Here is a 24,254-nt window from a genome sequence, read left to right as displayed (position 1 = left end):
AAGAAGGGATGAAAAAAAGTCACCAAATTCCTTTTGATTTGTCTATATTTTACGACATAATTTATTTCAATTTATTTCATATATTGAACAATAATTTATTTCATAAATTCGACATAATTTATTTCAGTCAATTTATCTATTTCAAACCGCGCTTTTTTATTCCAACTTCTGTTGGGAAACTTCTGAGCTAGTCGTAAAACATTCTCATTTGTCTTTGCTTAAAAAAATATTATTGATTACAATAACTATTTGATTAATTAATTGAATTGATTATAATCATGTATATCTTTAGTCATTAAAAGTCAGTATATTAAAAGCACTAATTGATGTAATTAGTTGTACAAAAAACAAAATGACTCATCTCACATTTATATACTTTTACAGACGAAAAAATTAATATTTTTCTTGGAACTGCTTTGATTTATACGTTAAAATATGAAATCTCTGTTATAATTACAGTCTAGCTAAATATATGGCGTCAATTTAATATGTGGTGCGTTAAATTAGGTTTGGTAGCATTTGCACTTGAGGTATTGATACATTTTTCTTCCCAATTATTTCTATCCCCGCCTACCTCCCATTCAGTAAATACAGAATATGGGATAACTAGATAGCATTTCAAAGCAAAGGAATCTTAGTCTAATTCGTTTTTCAAACACATGCATAAGAGAAGCCCTTTTGTTTTGTGCACAACGGTGTTTTTTTTCTTCAGATTTGATCAATAAATATATCAGTTTATTTATACTATTAAATAAAAAATAAAACAAGTTTTTTCAACTAGAATTAAGGAGCAACATTATAACTTAAAACGAACAGAAATTATTACGTATATGAGGTGGGTTGCTCTTCCTCAAGACCTCGCTCTTTAAACAAATTTTTTTTTAATACTTTATAGAAGCTTCTTATTGTTCTAATTAAACGAACATAGTGTTTCAGGAGTCTTTCTTAACGAACTGGGACAGAATTCAAACTTTAGAGTAAAGAGCGAGGTTCGTATTAAGTTTAATGTTGCTCCTTACTTTCAGTTGAAAAACTTGTTTTTCATTTAATTTCTGATCGTCTTTTAAATATTGCCAGGAAATCTGACTACATCTCCATGGAACAATCCCCCCCACGGATTTATTCTCTAGACAATTCAATCCTGACGAAAATATACCCCGAACAATTAACCTTAACATCTCCACGCGTAAAATTGAGTCAGCAAAGAGAAAGCAAGACGAGATGAATTTATTATAAGAATTCTGGCAAATTGCCCAGTTCAAAATTTTCCCTGAAGAATTCACTACATGGAAACTTCCCTCTCCATGGAAAATTATCCCCGTGGAAAATCCCACCAGAGGAAAAATATATGCATACTTCCCAATAACAAATATTATAAGTAAACAATGGGCAAATCTTGTAACTTGAAGAACTTTCCCCAGGGGCTTTGGGGGGTCATGGTATCTCCAAAGGCTTAGCTATTTGGCCTTTCAACTTTGCTGAACAAAATGGCTATCTCAAAATTTTGGCGGGACGCTATTCAGAAAAAGAGGGGCATGGGAGGGGGCCTAGTTGCCCTTCAATTTTTGGTCACTAGAAAGGGCACTAGAATTTTCAATTTCCGTTCGAATGAGCCTTCTCTCGATATTATAGGACCTCTGGGTCGTTATGATCACCCCTGAAAAAAACAAGCATCCGTGATTCTGGCAAAAAATACAGAATTCCCCATTTTTGCACATAGGAGCTTGAATTGAAACCTCTACAATAGGGTTTTCTGATGTGCTAAATCTGACAGTGTGATTTTCATTAGTATTTTATGACTTTTAAGGGATGAATCCCCCTTTTTTTTGAAAATCAGGCAAATTTTCTAAGGCTCCTAGCCGTTAATGGGTAAGACTAAACTTCGTGAAACTTATATATTTGAAATCAGCATAATAAGCCAATTCTTTTGATATATCTGTTTCCGTGTTTTAGAGTTTCAGTTACTATTGAGCCGGGTCGCTTCTTACTTACAGTTTGTTACGACGAACTGTTTGAAAAGGAAATCTTCTTTTACAAGCACTAAACGGTCATTTGACCCATGAAACTTAGCCTGTTGAGGGGCTCACAACACAATACGGGGGGGGGGGGGGCATATCAAATTCATATGCTTCCATAGTCTTTGCTAAGCTTCGTTTTAATCGCTATTATCTGTCAACACTACTAAACACTATCGCTACTCCGCCCCCCCACATCCTCTACATTGCACCCTTCTGGATGATTCTTACACACGCTGATAAATTGAAAATCCACTCCACTTTCTTCTGTTTCACAAAATACCTAGTAAGATATCCAATTTGGACAAGCAGTTACAAAATCATCAATAGTCTCCACATAGCAGATCCTTCTATAGCCGTTGCTAAACTTATAGAAAAACACAACCAAAAGATTTCAAACGACGCTTGGAGACAACTTCATCTACACTATTTGCATTGTCATAGCTCTTCTTCCTCACTTTTGTTAAAAATGCGTTTTTTTTTATTTTGCTGTTGCTGTTTTTCTTTTAATTTTCTTTCGTCCAAGAAAGTAAAGTGCTCGTTTTTTTCGTAGTTCCCCGTAATTTTTTCTACGAAGACGGGTTTTCAATAAATAATAATAATAATGATGACACAACAACACAGATACAATATAATAACAAACTGAATTACGCAATACACGAAAAACAAAGGAAACAGAATATGCAGTAGAATACAATAAAAGACACTAATAAAAAGTCAAGTAAGAAAAATCAGATACAGAGAAAATAGAAAAGACTGGTCAACAGTAAAACATAAAAAAAAAAAAAATCAAGGATGACCAACTTGAAAGTTAGGGAGAATCCTGAATGCAGTTTCAAACAGTTCGTGGTAACGAACAGTAAGTAAGGAGTGACATGGTTCCGCTCCTATCTGTAAAAATATGGAATTTTGTATTTTTGTCAGAAGAAAGATCACGGATGCGTATTTATTTGTTTTTCCATGGGTGATCCGATGGAAGCAGTGGTCCTATATATCAACAAGGATTCAACATACAACTTCAAAACTTATTGTTTTCCCTTTTCCTTGTTTCTTTGTGGTGTTTAGTATTTTGCTTTTCAGTTTTTGATATTTTATGCTATATTTTGTAGATTAGATAGTGAAATAATCTGTACGGGTTTAATCACTGAATAAAATCATTCATACAACTTCAAAATACGTCTGTGTATTTCTTCAAAGCCTGAACTGACAGGTTTGAATGGATTTACTTATTAAGAGAGGGAAGAAAGAGAGTTTGAACAGCTCAAGGCTCAGAGGAAGTTAATTGCAATGCGAATCTAATTACCGGCTAATGAGACCAGTAAATAGAATAGCTACATCAATCACTAACACTGCAAGCAGATAAGCGAAATTTTGCGCTCGATTAACACCTAGGAAGACAGTGAGAAGAAGATAGACTGCTGTAATTATTCAAGTCCTCAATTACCTATCAAACAGAACGCTTCTTCGATTAGTTTTTTTGTCATTAACTAAGAAAAAAAAATCTTATGCAGTAAAGCAGTGCGATATATCACACACAGGAAAAAACCTTCGGCCTTTTCGTATCTGGATATAGTAAAGAACGAACCCAAGAGAATCAGGGAGCAGTCACTCAAATATGACATCACACCCAATATACCATCATCTTGCATACGAAGCTGCAGTTTTTCGTTAAAAGGATGGATTTTATTTTTAGAACTCTGTTCTGTTAATTACAAAAGACGCTACATATACCAGTTGCTTTAAAACGAGTCGTTAAAAAACTTTCTACAATGTTCCACGGCCCTGCTTGCAGTGAAGGAAAAAAATATTAAAAAACCCGGGAAACTGAAATTGATATGGCTAAATTTTTAGGGAATTCTTTCGCTTTTGTCAGAAAATGTATAAATAGCCGATGCAGTTTTTTACTCGCTCTCTATGCCGATCAAATACTATTTTTGATGCCAAGGAAATATAAAAAGTGCCTGAAGGGGAATTTGAGCATATCGAAGTGATTCAGAGGATATTCTTTGTAGTTCCCTGACAATATGAGAAATGTCGCAAGTAGGCTACTACTACACACTTGTCACAACAATGTAATACCAGAATCAAAGTCCTTATCATATTGCCTTTGGCCTGGTCATTATGAATAATATAGTATTTTAGTGTATCGTCATAGTCCGTGAAGTACACAAAATGCTAGTCAAATTTCGAAACACTTCAGCAACATTATAAAAACTCATGAATAGATAATTATTTTACATTTAATTCACATACAAGTTCAAATGAGTGGAATGAGGCTTTGATGTTCTTTGTGTAAACATAAAGAAAAAACAATTCTAAAGAGAAACTCAGAAATTTAATCTTTTAGGTTTCTTAAAAAAGTATAAAAAAAGGGATATAAACGTTAAGAAACCCTACCCGCTGCACATGAATGCGTGTTACTTCCAATTGTGTCTGTTTTTATTATTATTATTTTCAATAGTTATAAATGAGATAATAGAACGAAGAGTACCAAAGTTCGTTAGGAAAAGTTCCCCCAAACACATCCAATCAAAATTTTGAGATAGCCATTTTGTTCAGCGTAGTTGATTTCCAGATAGAAAATATGTTTTTGAGGAGGCCACTTCCCCACAACCCTCAAGGCAAGGGTTATAAGTTATATCCTGGGGGCATATAAGGTTTTTATTGATATCTTTGTCTTAGAAACTTGAAAAAGGGCTCATTCGATTTAATATTCAAAGGGTTAGTACCCTTTTTAATAGTCGAAAGTGATTAGTGATATTTTTTGTTGTTGTTTAGACCAGGGCACTTCGGATCGAAGGAGTTGTCGTGGGAACTTCAAAAGGGGCTCATTCGATTGAAAATAGAAAGAGCTGATGCCCTTTTAATAGTCGAAAGTGATTGGAGTGCAACCAATCCCCCTTCCACTCCCTAAAGACGTTAGGAGGTGGTGACAGAAAGGCTTTCAGTTCAAGTAATGTTGTCTTTAAAGTCACCTTACTGGCCAGTTTAAGCTGCCTGTTAAGATCAATTCCAGACATCCCCTAATTTGAATAGTTTTTACCACTTTAGTTTTGAAATTGCATCCGTAACTATTAATAGAAATCCATCAAGTCAAGGGTTGAAGAAAAACCTTTTTCCCTCCATGCAACACCAAAATGCACCTGTATCATCTCTTAACGATTTTTCTTTTCTTTGCCGGTATAAGACTGAAGTCTATGAGAAAACAAAATGTAATCCAATCATAGAGACAAAAGATTTTCAGATATATTCAAAAACATATGTCAGTACTGCACAATACCCATTGAAGCTGTAAGAACTAACATCAGACATCGAGAGCGTTTTTTATCCTTTTTATTCTAAATGACTCAGATACAAATCTGTACATACATACAATATCAGTTTAAATGAATGATAAGGCACATTTTGCAAATACCAAATGGATAAAAGAGGAATCAGCTTAGAACTCTTTGAGAAACGATTTTCATGTACAGGAAATGATTGGGTCAACGAAGTATGCAAAATTATTAAGTGAAGCTTTTAAAAGTGCCAGTAATGGCAGTGATACTTGTGTTTTTCTTCCTTTGTTGAATCAGAGCACGAGCCATTTACATAATATAGAACTTGATTTTAAATACACATGAATACGATTTAGGTACTTGTATGATATACCCCCTGCAGCTCAAGAAGTGAAGTTAGTTTAATCCTAATAAAATATACTTAAGTATGATAAAAATATAATACGTTGAAAACAAATTTGGGCTATATATTTTTACTTTATGGGGTGGAGGTGGGAGTAAAGTACAGCGGGTCTGCATGCACAATGTATTAGCTACAATTATTCTGATATTATGAAGTAAGAATTGTTTTCTGACTTCACATTGTCCAATTACTTTACCCCCACCCCACCTCTAATGTGTAAACGTGTAAAATGTGTAAACGTATCAAATAAAAAATGTTTTAGATGGATTAGGATTATCATATATTTGGAATGAGGGGCTAGAACCCTCAGATTAGGGTGAGTCGTTTTTGGCTATGATTGTAGAAAGAATAAAAGACCAGGAAGTCCAAATGTGGACCCAGGCAGTTAAAACATCTGAAACATTGAAGTTTTATTCCCATGTAAAAGAGATATTTGGATTCGAATATTATTTTAAACTAGGATTACCGGGGGAGACATTGAGGACTTGGTTTCGGACCCGAGCGAATTGCCTGCCACTAAAAAATAGAAAAAGAGTATTTGGAAGAAATAGGGTGGCCCCAGATGCAAATGCGGATTACTCTTGCCCCAGATGTAACCTAGGTATTGAGGATGTGGCCCATACTCTCACCGAGTGCCAGCAACTTTCTCTATTATGGTAAAATTATTTTGCGGGTGTTAAGTTGGTGTGCCGGGGTAGCCTTAACACGACTGTAAAAAGGTCAATCAGGCAGTTATGTAAATATGTAAATGAAGCGTTGACATCAATGAGTGAAACTTGATATTTATGTTATTTTTCTTGTGGAGTGTAATTAAGAATACTGTTTTGTATGGCCTGTTTTTTGGCTTATAATAAAAAAAAAAAAAAAAAAAAATTGTAAAATTGTATAGCCCAAATTATATATTTCCCATCTACATTGTACCTTCTCTTTGTGTTTTCTCACGCTAATCTGAAAGAAACCGGTTTACTGTGCGTCAATGCATGAACAACTTGAGCTGCAGGGGGTATCAAACAGTTCTTGTTAACGAACTGTAAGTAAGGAGTGACCCGGCTCAATAGTAACCAAAACTCTAAAAAACGGAATTTTGATACCAATAGATACATCAGAAGAATCAGATTTTTATGCTGATTTCAAATATATAAGTTTCATCAAGTTTAGTCTTAACTATTAAAGGTTACGCGCCTGAGAAAATTTGCCTCATTTTCGAAAAAGGCGGAAACAACCCCTAAACGTCATATAACTCTAATGGAAATCACACCATCAGATTTAGCGTATCAGAGAACCTTACTATGGTCGTTTTAAGCTCCTATCTCCAAAAATGTGGAATTTTGTATTTTTTGCCAGAAAAAAGATCACGGATGCGTGTTTATTTATTTATTTTTTATTTATTTTTTTTTATTTTCCCAGGGGTGATCGTATCGATCCAGTAGTCCTTCGAACGGAAATTAAAAATTCTAGTGCCCCTTTTAAGTGACCAAAATAATTGGAGGGCAACTTGACCCCCTCCCACACTCATTTTTTTCCGAAGTCACCCAATCAAAATTTTGAGATAGCAATTTTGTTCAGTATAGTCGAAAATCTAATTAATATGTCTTTGAGGATTACTTAATCCCCCACAGTTCCCCGGGAAGGGCTGCAAGCTATAAACTTTGCCCATTGTCAAACAGTTCGTGGTAACGAACTGTAAGTAAGGAGCGACCCGGCTCAATAGTAACCGAAACTCCAAAAACAGAATTTTGATACCAATAGATAGATCAAAAGAATCAGATTTTAATGCTGATTTCAAATATATGTGACTGATTTTCGAAAAAAGAGGTAAAGACCCCCTAAAGTAATGGAACCTTAATGAAAATCACAGCATCATATTCAGCGTATCAGAGAACCCTAATTTAGAGGTTTCAAACTCCTATCTACAAAAATGTGGAATTTTGCATTTTTTTTGCCAGAAGAAAGATCACGGATGCGTGTTTATTTGTTGTTGTTTTTTTTTTCCCCAGGGGTGATCGTATCGACCCAGTGGTCCTAGAATATTGTGGGAGGGCTCATTTGAAAGGAAATTGAAAGTTCTAGTGCCCTTTATAAGTGATCAAAAAAACGGAGGGCAACTAGTTTGACTTTCTCACAACTCTATTTTTTTAAACAATAAAAACTTAAGCGTAAGAGCGAGGCGTTGAGGAGGGGACAGCCCCTTTCATATACAGAATAATTTCAGTTCGTTTTAAGTTTTAACGTCGTTCCTTACTTTCAGTTAAAAAAACTTGTTTTTTTTTATATTTAATATCATACAAGTACCACGATTTATATTACTGCTTGCACTGATCATTCAACACGGCCATAGAAAACTGAAACACATTCTCGGCAAATATCAAGTTTAGAACATTTGCAGCTTGAGGAAGATGATGGTAATGATGCAGATTATAAAGTGAATCTTTTAAAAACTGCCAGTAACAAGAGTGATATTTATTTTCCTCTTTGATATTCCAATTATTTTGATTCTAAGTAGACATGACAACGATTTATATTTACTGTCGTCAGTGATCATTCAACATGCCTTTAAAAATGAAACACATTCTCGACAAATATCAAGAACTGGGCATGGGCAGTTTGAAGATGATGAAAATGACGGTAGGGATGAAATTGACGCTAAAAGTATAAATGAACTTTTAATTGTCATTATTAGAATTCTTCATCAGAGATTTTTTTTTCTACAGTTGCTGGAAAACAGAGGGCGAATTGCCCCCCCCCCACTAAGATCAGATCCAGGATTTTTGTTGATGGGAGGGGGGTTACAAAAATCTTCCCATGGGCAATATATTAGGGATTATCAAGGCTTATGTGTGCAAAACTCTATTTTAAGATTCAAGATTTTTATTTGAAACACAAAATAAAATGATAGAAAAATACTGTATATATTTATTCAAATCGAGCCAACTATAATCAAATAGAACCTCCAAATAGATCCTCAAATAGATCCACCAAAAGACACAAACAAAAATAAACATACATGACAACTTAGAGCAGGAGGGAGACAAAGAAGGCTACCCTGGTGGGGCAAACTCACAACACGGTGTATTTTGTGACGACAGCTTACATGTATTCTTATTACGTGTGAACGAATCGGATTTTTTTGGAGGGGGAACAAGCCAAGTAGAACCCTGGATACGGCCCTGTCCCCGCCTTACAAAGAAATGCCATTTGTAATGAAAATAAGATATGCAACTAGGTTGGGTTGCAATTCTTCTTTTTTAATATCTCCTATAGAAATGGCCGCTTAATTTTTTTTTGGAGCAGCGTCGTCGGTATTTGCTGTATCATAACAGTAAAGCACGCATCACTCGCTGGATAATGGACAGAATCATTAGCGATGATTTGTAAATAATACGTGCCCATGTTCTAACCCTGGGAGGCCGTTACAAGTTGCACGATGAACCTTTCGGTTTACCATCATTTTTCTCTGGCTTTGTAATTAAATAGGTGGATGAAAAATTCGATAATGTTTAACTTTACATGAACATGACCGCACTGATTGAATAGGAGTGTCTTCAACAAAAATTCGGTACATCCAAACAAAGAATATATTAATTCAACAGGAGGCACTCCCACGCAGCGCCTAACCCTTCAACTTTCTTTATGAATAATCAAAACCTGGAAATTTGAGAAAAAAAATGAAGTTTAAATTAATAATTTATTTTGAATACATAAATGAATACAAGTGAATTTGACATGAAAACACAGTCTACCCGTTCCCGTTTTCTTTATAATTTCTTTATAGTAGCCCATAGTTGTAGTTTCTTCTTCACTCCGTTTTATTTATAAAAAAAATATTTAAAATAAATTTAAAAATAAATATTTAAATATAAATAAAAAAAATTAATTTAAAATAAATATTCAACAATAAATATAATTTATTAAAACATATTTACAAAAATTTATAAATGTCATCCTGGTCAAACGGCTTTTCCGACCTTTGCATGTTTTATTCTTCAGAATTGTCTTCAGTATTTACTAAGCTTCTTATCGTTAGTGTTTTCTTTTGTGTTTTGTGGTTTTTTTTTTAAGAAAAGATAGCACGGAATTTCTAACAAATAGATATTTCGACCATGCTTACATTTTTTTTTTTACATTTTTTCTATGCTTAAGGGTCTATGTTCCCTCGGTAAGTTTTTCTTACCGTAATTTTACGTTAAGTTTTTCTTACGTGTAATTTTTCTGGTATGTAAGCCGACAATTTTGATATCACTCAATAGCCAAGACTCAGCTTCATCCATCTATCAAATTCAGGGACGTACACAGGACTGGGGTCCGGAGCCCTTGTCCCAACTTAATTTTTCCAAGTTTCTAGGTACTTCTTATTCCAATTATAAATTTTATTTTAGCTATCGGGCTTCATCTGAATTATTGTGTACGTGGCTGACTAAATAACAATATTGAAACTTGATTTGCTTTTTCTTTGAAAATATACAAAAATCAGTAAATTCATATATATATATATATATATATATATATATATATATATATATATATATATATATATATATATATATATATATATATATATATATATATATATATATATATATATATATATATATATATATATATATATATATATATATATATATATATATTATATATATTTTTTATGTGTTTTTGTGTTTGTGTTTGTGTGTTTTTGTGTGTGTGTGTGTGTGTTTGTGTGTGTGTGTGTGTGTGTGTGTGTGTGTGTGTTTTTATATATATATATATATATATATATATATGTATATATATATATATATATATATATATATATATATATATATATATATATATATATATATTTTAAAAGCAAATTAAGATCATTCTCTATAGAAAAAGACTAAGTAATGTCATAATTCAGGTTCGATGGATGATAGATCTAAAACTAATGAATCTAGTGATATAAGTAGGCCTATTGTGTCCTCTCTGTGAAACTTACAGCTGTAGGCTTATCGCTGAACTGCAGATGCTTTTCTGAGGTTTTGAAATATTCGACCCCCCCCCCTCTAATTTAAGCCCTTTATTAATTTCGATTTGTTGCTTTTCCCACTCTTGTTAAAAAGACAGACATTATCAAATTGAATGAACTGAGAGATCGTAAAAGATTTCAAAGATCAAACTTAAGCTTTTCTGCTCAGAGAGGGGGGAGAGATAATTTTCTGGGGAGGCATGATACAGAAGAAAACTTTTATTTCCATCATAATTCCAGAAAAAAAACATTCAGAATTTTAGCACAAGTACAATTAATTTTAAATCTCAGGGTGGAACCATGGTCCCCAGGTACTTCGTCCAGTTACAAGCCTGCTTCCATCACAGTCTTTGCCTGCGAAAATAAAGTTTCACCTGGGTTAAAATTTCAGAGGTCCCCACGGCAAGTTAAAAAGTTACAAATGAACTGTTTTCCCTACTTTAAAGAAAAAGAAACTGAGGCTCAGTCCAGTGTTACCGGATGTCTAGAATAAGAGAGCACGGTCATCTTCACCAAAATACACCAAAGACACCATTTATCGAGCAAAAATGTACCACATGAGCAAAAAATGCGCTTACTTGAAGAATCCAATGCGGGTCTATCTCAAAAATCTCCCAAACAGCCAACAAAGCCGCATCTGGCAACACTGACCAAACCTAAGCAGTTTTTGTTACTGCTGTGGATGTCAAACCTAATAAATACTAACTACTCATCTGAGCTCAAAGGTTCATAAAAACAAATTCTTCTGTTTGATCTCCAAGGCGTGATGTTTGAAACAATAGTTAGAGCTCCAGCCGTTGTCATTTTGAAATTGGATACTTTATTTTTTTCTGCATTAACATAGTTATGAAACACCATATATTAGGTTTTAAATCGTATAATGATAAAAAGTGTTTGATTTCCATAACCAATAGTGGAATGAAGATAACTATATCTGCACCATTGTGTTAGCAATAAAAAACCTCTCAAATTAACATTCAACTTGTAGTATTACACCTTGAATATAAGTTGCAAGATCAAATTACTTCACACTATATTTGATGAAACTAAAGAGAACAGGTGATTTTACAGCATAAACTGTTAACGTTACCCAAGGGATTGCAGCCAAGCATTAAGCTAATTCATAATTTTAGCTCAGTATTGTAATTAGATTTAAAAAGAAAAATAAAATCAATATCCTCTAGAGCCGCGATTCCCAACGTCGGACGCAGGTCCCACCGAGGGGGCATGGCAATATTTTGGTGCGTCATGGGCAGGACGTGCACTCTTCAGCTGACTATACCTCAGAGCCTTAATTTTGACAACAAAAAATTATTTGAATGACGTCAAATTCAAATGCATTAAAGAGCAAAAAAATGATGTATTCCGACAATATTTTTCATTAGTACAAAATAAACCTAGAGGACGAACCGATAAAAGAGATACCAAGTTAACGGTCTTTTAAGCTTCCTTCAGGTGAATACACGTACAATTATAATAACAAGATTTAAATATCACAAGGGGGCATCAGAATTTTAGAAATGCCTAGATGGGACATGGCCCAAAATCAGATGAGAACCATTACTCTAGAGCACAGTTCATATAATTATCCAGTAAGCTTATCGCAGATCATTTCTGGTCTTCGTTCTCGGTGCGAACAAAAAGCTCCTCCCACATCTTTCTGCATTAGCGGTTTAGTCTGTTTCCGATTGTTTCCAACAAAGTGCATTATTTGTAATAGCGGGTTTTCACTTGTTTCCGATTAGATCACAGTCTGACTTGTCTACCCGTGAAAAGATCTGATGCCGCCTATGTTTCTATCTGCAAAAACGTTCTCTGGAGCACTCGCACCTTGGTCCGGGTTTTTATAATGGGCGAGATAGGGAAAGATCATACTGGATAATTATATAAACTGTGCTCTAGAGTCATTGCTGGCGCATAGGACGTCGAAACGGCGTTTCAGTTGCGGGGTCTTTTCTACAGTGACAATTAGCAAGCCTGTCGCCCAACCTAGCCAAAGCGGGAATGGATCCCTTGGCCCCGTAAATAGTGGCTAGTGCCAAGCAGAGCATCAATGCACTGTGCTATCAAATTGTATATTTTTAATTAGCTATCTAGAAAAATCCCAACTTAGACAGGAATCAGAGAGCTTATCTGTAGTACAAAATATTGAGATGGAAGATGGAGGTAACGAGGGCCTGAAGAGGCCCGCTTTGCGATTTCTAACTTTACATATTGAAAGACATTGCATGACCCAGTTTACAACAAGGCGCAATGTCCAAAGTCCCTTATTTATGTACTTAAGATAATTTCCTTTTGGATGCCTATATTGTAACAAAAACCTCGAATTTGTATTTAAAAAGCTCAGGGAATCTTAATGGCAAATTTTGGCAGAAATTCGGGATCATTTGTAAAATATATAATTAACGTCTTTCGATTTACGAAATTCCCTTGGCCAACCTTATGAGCAATGATGAGTCTAAGAACACGCAACTTGGTTATATGTGTAAATTTAGGAGTATGGGTTATAAGGTGGGGTAAAACCAAAGGGTTCAATTTGGACCTTCTACCAGTAAAGATTCAAAAGCTTAGCACGATTCGGTTACCAAGAAGGTATAACACGACCATCACTTCCAAAATATGTACTGATTGTCTTCTAAATTTGGAGTTCTATATTTCAATGTTATTCTTGAATTTATAATATACGATGCATACTTTTCCAGAAATCAAATATCATGCTTGAAATAAGCGCTTAAATTGATTTGGAGGTACATTTGCATTTGAGTCCAATTGTAGCCAAGAAGCTTAAAAACTCTTAAATTCCAATCTTGGTGGACATAAAAGGTGGCGAAAAACGTACTTCGTGTATTTAGCAGCCTCAGAAACTCCTAAATACCAACTTATGTGGAAATCAAACAATATTTATACAATTTGCGATTGAAATATTTTGATTTTGGATTTCTACATTGCCATATTACCCCTAGATTTGCGATCAACTATATAAGATACTCTTGCATGCCAACTTTGGAGAAAATAAACACCAATATGCAAAATCTTTACTTAAAATAGTTTTATATGTGGCAATATTAACCTCATATTTGCAATCAGCGAGTTCAAAAACTTCTGAATGCCGAATTTGATGAAAATTAAACAGTACTTCTGAAATATGTAGAGAATATTTTTATTTGAGCTTTTTCACAATATTACAATATTAGATGGGCAAGATCATAAACTCTTGAACACCAACTTAGGTTAAAATAAAAGACCTTTCGTGAAATACGGAATTAGCGTAATTTGACACGAATGATCATGAATTAAGAATTACAACGTTCATCATGTATGTGCAAAGTTGGGGGTTGGAGGCTAGAGTTGTCACTGGCCTACGTTATGCCCTTCACGACTTCAACAATATATAACACCTTTCTATTATAATTTAAATGTAAAGAAGGTGATACTTGTATAATTTGGGCAAGGCGTATCCACGGGGGAGGTTAGGGGTTTTAAACCCCCTTCCCCTGAAATGTTTGTCCAACTCATACAAATATAACAAAAATGGACATACAAATTTTTGATGCGTTTTAAAAGTTTTTTGTAACCCCCCTTCCCCCCCCCCAAAAAAAAGAAAATCCTGAATACGGCCCTGAATTTGGGGCCCTTACTTCCTGGATCTGGCTTCTCAAGTCACGGAAGAAGCGGCATTTCATTTTTACTTTTTAGCCGTTTGATTAAAAGGGCTATATATAAACTTTAATCTGATATTACGCGGGAGTGTGGACGCACCCAGGGGTAAATGAAGGGGTGGGCAAAAATACGGCAAATAACTCTAAGGAACTTTAAGCCCTTAAAACTAACCCTAGAAATCAGAATTTGAATCAGCCCTTCCTAAACCTTCTATGACCTTCCGTTGTATCACGACCAGAATACACCCTTTTGGGATACTCTTATCATGACCTCCTCTCCTCTTTTGAATGGCCCTGGTTTGCAGACAGACATAGGAGACATAGCCTAAATAATGAGATTAGAATGTGGATTATTTGTTCATAAAAAAGACATATGACCTCCTCCCTCCTTTAAATGGGCCTGGCTCGGAGGCAGACATAGAAAAAATAACATAAATAATGAGATTCGAATGTTGATTTTATATTCATAAAAAAAAAACAGATAAGAACAATGAGCGACACGTCAAACTAATAAGATTGCCGAAAAAATTCAGATCCCTTTTAAACCTTTCTTAGGAAGCTCTAAAATTTCAATTATTCAACGCTAGAATAAATTTACTTAACTAAATCATCAATTATGCGTAAAAACGCTAGATGACAGAATTGTTTTTATTTATTATTATTTTTTCACAGAAATGTGTTGCAGCTGTTGACTTTGTTAGTTTGAATAAAGGTTTGATAGACAGTGGGACTACGCTTGGATTAGATAACTAATTAATGATATCGCCAAGCTTGTAGACATTTCGGCTTGTTTAAACTACGACGTCACTATTTCACAATGTTAAGTCACACATTTTGTTTCAAAACAGAATACACTCCCATTTAGAATTTAGTTGAAGCTATTTTTAGAGCTTCTTCGGATAATATAAACAAGTCTTTTCAAATGTATGTAGAGACTAGGTTGAAGTTTTTTTTTTATTCACAAACAGACAAACAATTTTTACAGAATAGAGACGCTGCACTTCTGAAAAGACTGACCAAGTTACACTAATGCTTAAGCAAATGAAAAATACCCTTTATGTGAATAAACCCCCCCTGCATATACATGATAATTTAAATTATTTTTAAGCTTTAACATCCCTCTTTACTTTCGTCTGGAAAATATTGTTATGTCTTAATTTACGTATGTTTTTATTATCATATTAAGGGTTATCCTTAAAATGAGGAGGGGGAGTGCATTCCCGATTTCTCATCACTTTTTACTCTAAAGTTTAACGCATATCAATGTCTGAAAAGGATAGTTCTCCACCCTGAAAAATACCTACCTAATTAATGTATGGGGGAGGGGGTTCTCAAATGCCAAAATGTTATTTTTAAGGTTATAACTTCTAAATTTGCCAGGGGAGTGGGACGAACCATTTGAGAAATATTGATCCTGGAGGATAGCCCCACCCCTCCGTCTGCGCAAGTAAGAATATTAGTCTTGTATTTCACGCTCAAATATTTTTCAATAAGAGGTAGGTCTCATCACCTCAGGGTGAGGGGAGGAATATACTCCCCTTTATATTGATCAGAAGAACCTCTCACAAAAAAAACTACAAAATTTGAGCCAAAAAATATTTCTCTTCTAGTGAGCATTTGGGTGGAGGAGCACTTTGGTTTATTTAAGATAAAAATGAGAAAAATTCTTTTGGGTCTTTGTTCATGGATGATTTTTTTTATGATAAGAGATTGGTCGAAATTTTGTCGTATAGTTATTATTATTTATTTCCATTTTTTTTTGTTAAGACTTTTATTTGATAAGTGTTTGTTATATATGTGGTCGTCCGGTATCAAGTGATCTTATGTCTTTCTTTGGGCAGCCACTTGGATTAATGTTATGTGTTATATCATTTTCTAATAAAATGAATTGAATTTGAAGATTTAGATAGCCCTTCCATTCAAAAAAATCCACTGGCCTCTCTTTCATAGTTGATGTGCGACTATTCAATATTGTCCGACTATTAGTATCACACCGTGTAACGAACAGTAAGTAAGGAGCGGCTCAGCCAATAGTGACCGAAACTCTAAAAAACAGAATTTTGATATAAATAAATATATGATAAAAATTGGCTTTTTATGCAGATTTCAAATATAAAGATTAATTTGACTTTTTGTCCCAATTCTTTAAGTACCACTCCTGAAACACAAGGGTCGATTATTAGAAAAAAAGCTTTTTTAAAGTATTAAGAAACTTTAGCGTAAAGAGCGAGGTATTGAGGAGGGGGCATCCCCCTTATATACACAATAACATCTGTTCGTTCTAAGTTTTAATGTTACTCCTTTCTTTCGGTTGAAAACTTTTTTTTTTTTGTATTTTTTATATTAAAACTATTTTTTTTTGTATTTAATAACTGAATTAACAGTCTATGCTAGCCGTTCACCTTGTGTAAACTGTACATATGGTCAGGAACGAATGTGGCACTGTGCGCCATCATGGACCATGGGCACCCATGTGGGGGCGGAGGGGGATCCAGACCCCCCCTCCCCCAACTGAATGATGCTGCCTTATATTTTTATATTACTGTTTTGAGATTTAATTATACAGCTTTGGAAGTGCCGATTAGACCAGGTAGGCCCCCCTCTAAAATTCAGCTTATGGGCGCCCATGTCATGGACTCTAGAACTCCGCGACTTCATAGATTTTAGACAACTCTAAACCGATTAGCTATCTCAGAACAGCCTTTCGACAGAATTTTGGTCCTATTAAACCAAAGTTTTTATTTTCCAACATAGAAATCGGCAGTTTGCAGTGGTGTAATCACTTTTTTTACTTTAAAAAAGGCGTTAAAACTTATAATTTCAGTTCAAGGGATCTCTCTGCTAGCATTGTATGACTAGGGGTTCGATAAAATCGTTCCTGTTGAAAAGAAATCAACAAAACAAAAAAACACGCATTTACAACCATAATTTTAGGGAAAAATACAGATTCCGTTTCATTTGAATGCTTGAAACCTCCGTTATTGGGATCTCAGACAGATACGATTTGATGGAGTGATTTTGATTAAGATCACCCCTCTTTTTGTTTCGTTTCCCCTTTTTGTCAAATTATGCAAATTTTCTAATGCTCACTATTTTTCGAGGAATAATTCTAAATTTAATAATTAGTAAATAATTTGAAATCAGCATAAAAAACAGATTGTCTTGATGTGTATACTGGATGTCCGTCTTTTACAGTTTTGGTTTTTATTGACAAAGGTTGCACCTTACCTACAGATCATTACCATGAATGGTTCGGTCAACACTAGAGAAGTTTCTGAACTAACGTTTATGTTTTTTTTTACAAGTAATCTAAAGTGATGAATCTGATGAAAATACGGTAATTTACCGTTTCGAATTTTAAAATACAAAGTTTAAAACTTTGTAAACTAACGCTAGGATAATTAGACCAAACTCAATTTTTAAAAGGAAAATATAGGCTGTTTTTCATGAAATGTAACATTTTTTTTTTACATTTTTCTTTTTAAAAAAATTTTAAGTGCTGATTGGGCTTTCAATCTAAAAAAGTTTCGGAAATGTCATTTTTACACTCTACTTTAACGTCGCGTTAATATTGTTTTTCTTAAAAGCATACCACTATTCCGGACACCTCTCTGTTATTTATCACTTGTAATGTCGATGGGGCACTTGACCAGTTTATTCAAGATAGGGTGTGTGTAAGTAGTGTCAGATCCTCTACGTCCCAGATAGAATAAGCCGAAAGTCCTCGAGTAGAGCTCACTAATTTCTTATACAATAACGTGCTATGTGAAGTTAGGGCTAACTGACGTTAAAGGACAATATATTTCGCATCCGGAAAAGCTAAGAATCCCTTACGAATGGAGCGATAAAAGATTTAAGGAATTTCAACAGAAATGAAGCGAAGAGAATCTATATTGACAAACAACTAGATTTATATACAAAACGAAAGCTTTAACTGCAAAATATAGGGGAGTGGAGGGAATCCCCAAATCGGTCTGAAATTAGTTAAAGGAAAAATGGAAAAGTAATTACCTAAAAACTCGTATTTTTGTGTTTTGGCAACCCCACCAGTCAATCTGGACTTTAACTTTTGAATTTAATTTTTTGAAAAAAGGGAAGTACCTAGCGATTTTAAGAAAAATACAATTAAACCCCTCTATGAGAAGGGTGATAAGAGTGTAGTAATTATACGGGCATTAGTCCTGTTTCAGTAGCTAGCTAATTACTTAGTATGATGACACTTTTTAGGAATAAAGATGCTGTAGGTAAAGTTTTAAGAGAAGAATAGTGTGGTTTTAGAAAGGGCAGAGGATATGTCGACCAAATTTTTGCTGTTAGATTAATAAATGAGAAGTGTCTGAGCCATCAAACACCTTCAGTCCTCAGTTTTATAGATAACGAGCAAGCGTTTGATTCAGCTGATTGAAGAGCTTAGCGAAGGTCTTGGTATGGATATACGTGACAAATACATTTAAGTTATTATTGCTATGTACGAGAACAATACGGTTCGTATTACATCAGGAATTAAGCAAGGTTGCGTTCATTCTCATTTATACGGATCTTTTGGTGGACTTAGCCCAAGGAGCACAGCAAAGACAATGGGAGAGTACGGAATCAAATGGGGAGGTAAAACTCTCCTGGACTCGGATTATGCTGATGATTCAATGATGATATCCTAGATGAAAGTGTTAGCAAAAAGAAATGAACTTCTAGAGGTTCTGCGAATTCAGAGGTGCGAGAATAGGTTGGAAAAGAACAGGTGCTTCTGAAGTACGGGCGTTCTGAAATAAAAACACAGGAAGATTTGCTAGAGGTTTTCCAGAGAAATCTCCTATGAATTATTCTGTGTATCCGACTGACTGACTGTATCTCAAACAGTAGGCTGTACGAAAAGTATGGTTCAATCCCGTTTTCTAGAGATACAATGAGAGAAAGGTTGAGATCATGGTTATTTATAGAAAGGTTTTTATATATATTTTTTTAGTCTATTTAATCTAATTGATTAATTTAGTTTATTTATTCTATTTTTTCATTTTATCTATATTTTCTTTTCTTCTCCTTCGTATGTGAGTAAGTGATCATTTTAAATTTGCTTTTGTTTTTCATCTCTGAGTAAGCAACTCATTCGTCTTCCCCTTTGTACAGGCCAATGAGCCTTTGGGGGAATAATAACATGTAATATTATATGTGTATCTAATGGAGAATAAATCTTATCTTAATCTTATCTTAGATGCCTAGGACATTTTCTGTGGATGAACGATTACAGATTGCCAAAGATTGTCCTTTCCTGCCAACCGTCTTGGGCCAACCTAAAAGCATGTCATCTCCGGTTGTCGTGGAAGGATGTCGTAAGGAAATGTTTACGGGAAATTGGAACTTCCTGGGAGGGTGTAAAGACGGAGGCTTCGAATAGTCTGGGATGGAGGAGGATCGTGTGTAGCTGTGTTGGCCTCAACCAGCTTGGTGCTGCAGTGAGTTTTTAGTAGTTGTAGTAGTAGGAAAGTGTAAATGACTTTAAAAAGGTTAATAAAAACGTATCGACGCAAATAAGCATGAAAGTAGGGTTAAGTGTTTAAAATTTCACAGACTTGCGACAAAAAGTGTGCAAATCTTTGCAACTATGAATGATTGAGTTTGTAATACGTTTACCTTCTGAAAAAAATACTAATAAAGTTTTGGTTTCTCTCTATTTCTTTTATGTAGCATAGATTTGTCTAGGATCTATTAGACTTTGATTAGTTTTGTTGAGTGATCTTAAAATCCTGATTTTTTTTCTGATTCCTTTTTTATATAACACGTTTATTTCCTCCCACCTTTACATACCCTGGAACTTTTGTGGAGATTAGTATCATGTATTCATTCATGGGCGCCCATATGGGGGGGGCAGGGGGGGGCTCTTGCCCCCCCTGGCTGAATGATGCTGCCTTATTTTTATTTTTTTGTTCTGAGATTTCTATTATATAGTATTAAAAGTAGCAATTAGACGAAGTTTGCCCCCCCTGGAATTCAGCTTATGGGCGCCCATGTATTCATTTCTTCTTTATAATCTATGATCAGGACTTGTTTCTTCTGGTTTTAAGGGGGGATTTAAAATAGGGGGGATTAAAACCCTTTTTAAAAGGGGGGGAATTAAAATCCTGCATCCACGTGAACTTGTGTTTTTACGTTGGATTTGTTTTCACTCCTCCACTCACCTCTTGTTGAAATTGACGAAGAGCGTTAGTTCAGCCCTGCCCTGAGACCAGAGAAGAACTGAATTGAGAAACCCACCGTTTCCAAACAATTAGTTGGTTTTGCAAGGATGGGAGGTGAACATGAATTGAACTCCTATCCTCGTGAAATGGGTCCTAAGAAGTAACTACTTGGTTTATCGAACTAGTCGTTTTTCAATCTGAAAAGCGCAACCCCAAAGGGGGTCGCAATCCTATAGACAAGGGACCACAGTTGGTCAGAAGAAATCAAACACTCAAATCGAAAAAGAACTTTTATTTAGCATCCTATAAGAATAATAATAATTAATTTATTATAAGCCAAAAAACAGGCCATACAGAACAGTATTCTTAATTACGCTCCACAAGAAAAATAACATAAATATCAAGTTTTACTCATTGATATCAACGCTTCATTTACATATTTACATAACTGCCTGATTGTCCTTTTTACAGTCGTGTTTATGATACCCCGGAACTCCAACTTAACACCCACAAAAAACGTTTCCCTTAATAGAGAAAGTTGCTGGCACTCGGTGAAAATATGGGCCACATCCTCAATACCTAGGTTACATCTGGGGCAAGAGTAATCCGCATCTGCATCTGGGGCCACTCTTTTTCTTTCAAATACCCTTTTTCTATTTTTTAGTGACAGGCAATTTGCTCGGATCCGAAACCAAGTCCTCAATGTCTCCCCCGGTAATCCTAGTTTAAAACAATATTCAAATACAAGTATCTCTTTTACATGGGGATAAAACTTCAATGTTTCAGATGTTTTAACTGCCTGGGTCCACACTTGGACTTCCTGGTCTTTTATTCTTTCTATAATCATAGCCAAAAACGGCTCACCCTGACCTGAGGGTCGTAGTTCCCATTCCAAATATCGGATAATCCTAATCCATATAAAAAATTTTGTATTTGATACGACCACGATCTTTGACGTTTCGACTGTAACATCTTCACATAAGCTGCTTTTGCTAACCTATCTTCTGGCAGACTTTGAACTTATAGCCAGTATCAGATCATCTGTGCTACTCTACTCATTCTCAGCGAAAATATACCTAGGTCACCTTTTATTGCCTGATTGTGGGTCGTTACGTGAAGAACAATTAATCTTTAAAAGTGTTGCAGCTGAATTGATTCCAATTGTGCTGCCGGGTCATGCCCCAGGGGTTCAGCTCTTATATGTTTTCACAAAACTTACAAACACACACACATCGAAAAAATAAAAACTCGGAAAAATTATTAAGCGTGCATCAACCAAGAAGCAATGGGATAATTTAGATACAGATAAAACAGATTATTATTCTTAGATTACAATTAATCTATGATAAGTTAATAAACTAATCAAATTCATCAATAATAAATAACAATTATTATTCTGACAATGGAGTTCGGGGGCGACTGAGTTTATTCTTCATCCATTTTGGGGATAACGACAATAATAGGGGAGACCAGCTATAACTGGGACAAAAAATCTTCTTTAGGGTATTGCTCGAGTCCGCTTCAAAGCCCAATCGATAGCCTAAACGTTTATTAACAATGTAAGCTGGTTTATAGGTGATAACACTGATTATGATATAATAGATACGTTTATGGACACGCATCTCAATTCACTGAAGCCACTTCAATAAGTAAAATATTTCTTTTCGCGTAAAATAATAACAAGGTTTAGATCCACTTGTTTTTGGAAATGAGTATTTGGAAAAATTCTAGTACAAAGGTTTCCCCTCAGGTCGACGGAAGATCGAAGTACAATAAAGTAAATTCAGTAACAACATACTCCAGTTTATAAATAAAATTATTCATTATTTATTTAACAGATCATTTGCATACCAGTTTTCAATTAAAGAAAACCATTTCAGTAAGAAAATATTTCATTTCATGTTAAATATTAAAGTCAAATTCCTGGTTAATGATGATGACCTGCAAAGAAGGGGTACTAATACTCATGGGGGCCTAAACATTCTAGTTTCTCCAGAAATATTTACCGATTTTTAGTGCTGTTACTTTTTTTGAAACTTGCAAAAGTCTAAAGTCAGTCATTTTGTCCCAGTTATCGCGATACCCTCCATAATTGGGACATAATGGTAGGGTAAAATGGGACATAATTTTATCTCAAAGGTAGGCTCATATTTTCTTACTTTTTTTTCCGAACTTTTGAAAATAAGCATACAAAAGTATGCAATATTCAAAAACATCATAAAACTATGGTGATCTTCAGTTAGATATTTGTTAAAAGACATCACTGAAAGACTCTTTTGGTGGAACTATGGAAAAAATTCACTCAAATCTTCCTGAAAAGAGAATGAAAAGAGAATTGCTTGGTACCTCTGTCTGTTCCTCCTAACGCAACTGGCGATCTCAGCTTAAGAACTATGCAGCTTTTCTCTCCTACAGAAGTCTCTTCAGTCCAGATGAATTTTCGCCCTCCATTGAGTTTTTTCATGTCCTATATGGTGATTTCTTTCCCTAATTCTTCGGTTACTTATCCTACAAGATAACACAATCTGGTCTTGGATCGAAGCTTGACAAGGACAAAATCAAAAATGCTAATTGAAAAATCTTCTTCTTCTTTGTTGCTTCCAACATGGAGCAATTCATCAGAACTGTCACCATATTCGACAGATGACACCTCACTAAGTTCTGAGTCTTACCCGAGGTCCAGTTTCTTAAATTTTTCCCCTTTTTCTTGGTTTCTTGTATCTTCACTTTCTTCGAATCCCCTTTGCTTTTCTTAGTATTTACGTTTCTCCTTTTTTCTTTTCGATCCCTGGTTGCTTCTTTGATTGGCGTGCTTGTGAGGATTGAGCTGCTGCCTCTTTTTTTCGTTTGTTCGTTGTTTTTCTATGACTTGCCTTACGAAGAGGCTCATCTTTTTCTGGAGAACAGACTGCCATCTTCGACAAGCCAGAAACATCACCGGTGGTCTCGTTTGGGCGGGGGGTCTCATCTTCCTCCTCTTCAAAATCCGTGATATATATATATATATATATATATATATATATATATATATATATATATATATATATATATATATATATATATATATATATATATATATATATATATATATATATATATATATATATATATATATATATATATATATATATCAGGGCGTAACTATACACCCTGTCACAACTGGGACACAATGAGACTGTGCCAGACATGATGTCCCAGGTATCACTATACCAGTTGTCCCAGTGCTCCCTGGTGGCAAAGTTTTTGGATTTATTTGCTTTTCTCAAAGATAGCGCTAGCAAACTTACAAACTCTTAGTACCTTTTAAACCTTGATGAATACACTATCACCTGAAAACAGTTTTCTATCTTCAGGCGTTCAGGAATGCCAAGCATTGACAATTCAGAAAAAAATTAAAAAGCAACCATGAAAACTTACTTTTTCAAACTTATTGAAAAAAAACTTTCAGTCATCTTTACCAAACTTCAATCACATGTGGGCTACAAGATGACAGTTCTTCAGTTGCATTTTCAGATTTTTTACGGAACATTAAGACACTAAAAAGTTGAATGTCCCAGTTATAGAGGTGTCCCAGTTATATCCAGTCTCCTCTTATAACAATATAAAGAAAAAAAAGAGAAATGGCGCTCAGGCAGATAAAACCGAAATATTCAGTAATAAAATTATTAACTTTTTTTTGAAAATCCAAAATACTAAGCGAGTGATTAAATCAATCACCGAGTTTGAGGTTTCTTAAGAA

General features: G+C 34.7%; 1 protein-coding gene and 1 long non-coding RNA gene across 2 annotated transcripts in view; one reads left to right on the top strand and one right to left on the bottom strand.

Moving 5' to 3' along the window:
* LOC148948910 (uncharacterized) overlaps window positions 1–19,795 on the top strand; it is a 38,613-nt gene extending 18,818 nt beyond the window's left edge. Inside the window, exon 2 of the long non-coding RNA XR_016142210.1 lies at window positions 19,552–19,795. This is a non-coding gene — a long non-coding RNA (uncharacterized LOC148948910). The remainder of the gene's footprint in view (window positions 1–19,551) is intronic.
* LOC148948909 (O-glucosyltransferase rumi homolog) overlaps window positions 1–24,254 on the bottom strand; it is a 242,818-nt gene that overhangs the window by 1,647 nt on the left and 216,917 nt on the right. The window lies entirely within an intron of this gene.

This window comes from Artemia sp. Qi Xiang Cuo, chromosome 9 (genome assembly GCF_049724085.1).
Source record: "Artemia sp. Qi Xiang Cuo chromosome 9, ASM4972408v1, whole genome shotgun sequence".
Classification (NCBI taxonomy): Eukaryota; Metazoa; Arthropoda; class Branchiopoda; order Anostraca; family Artemiidae; genus Artemia; species Artemia sp. Qi Xiang Cuo.
Note: the sequence above shows the minus strand (reverse complement) of the source record. Positions and strands in the feature narration are given on the sequence as shown.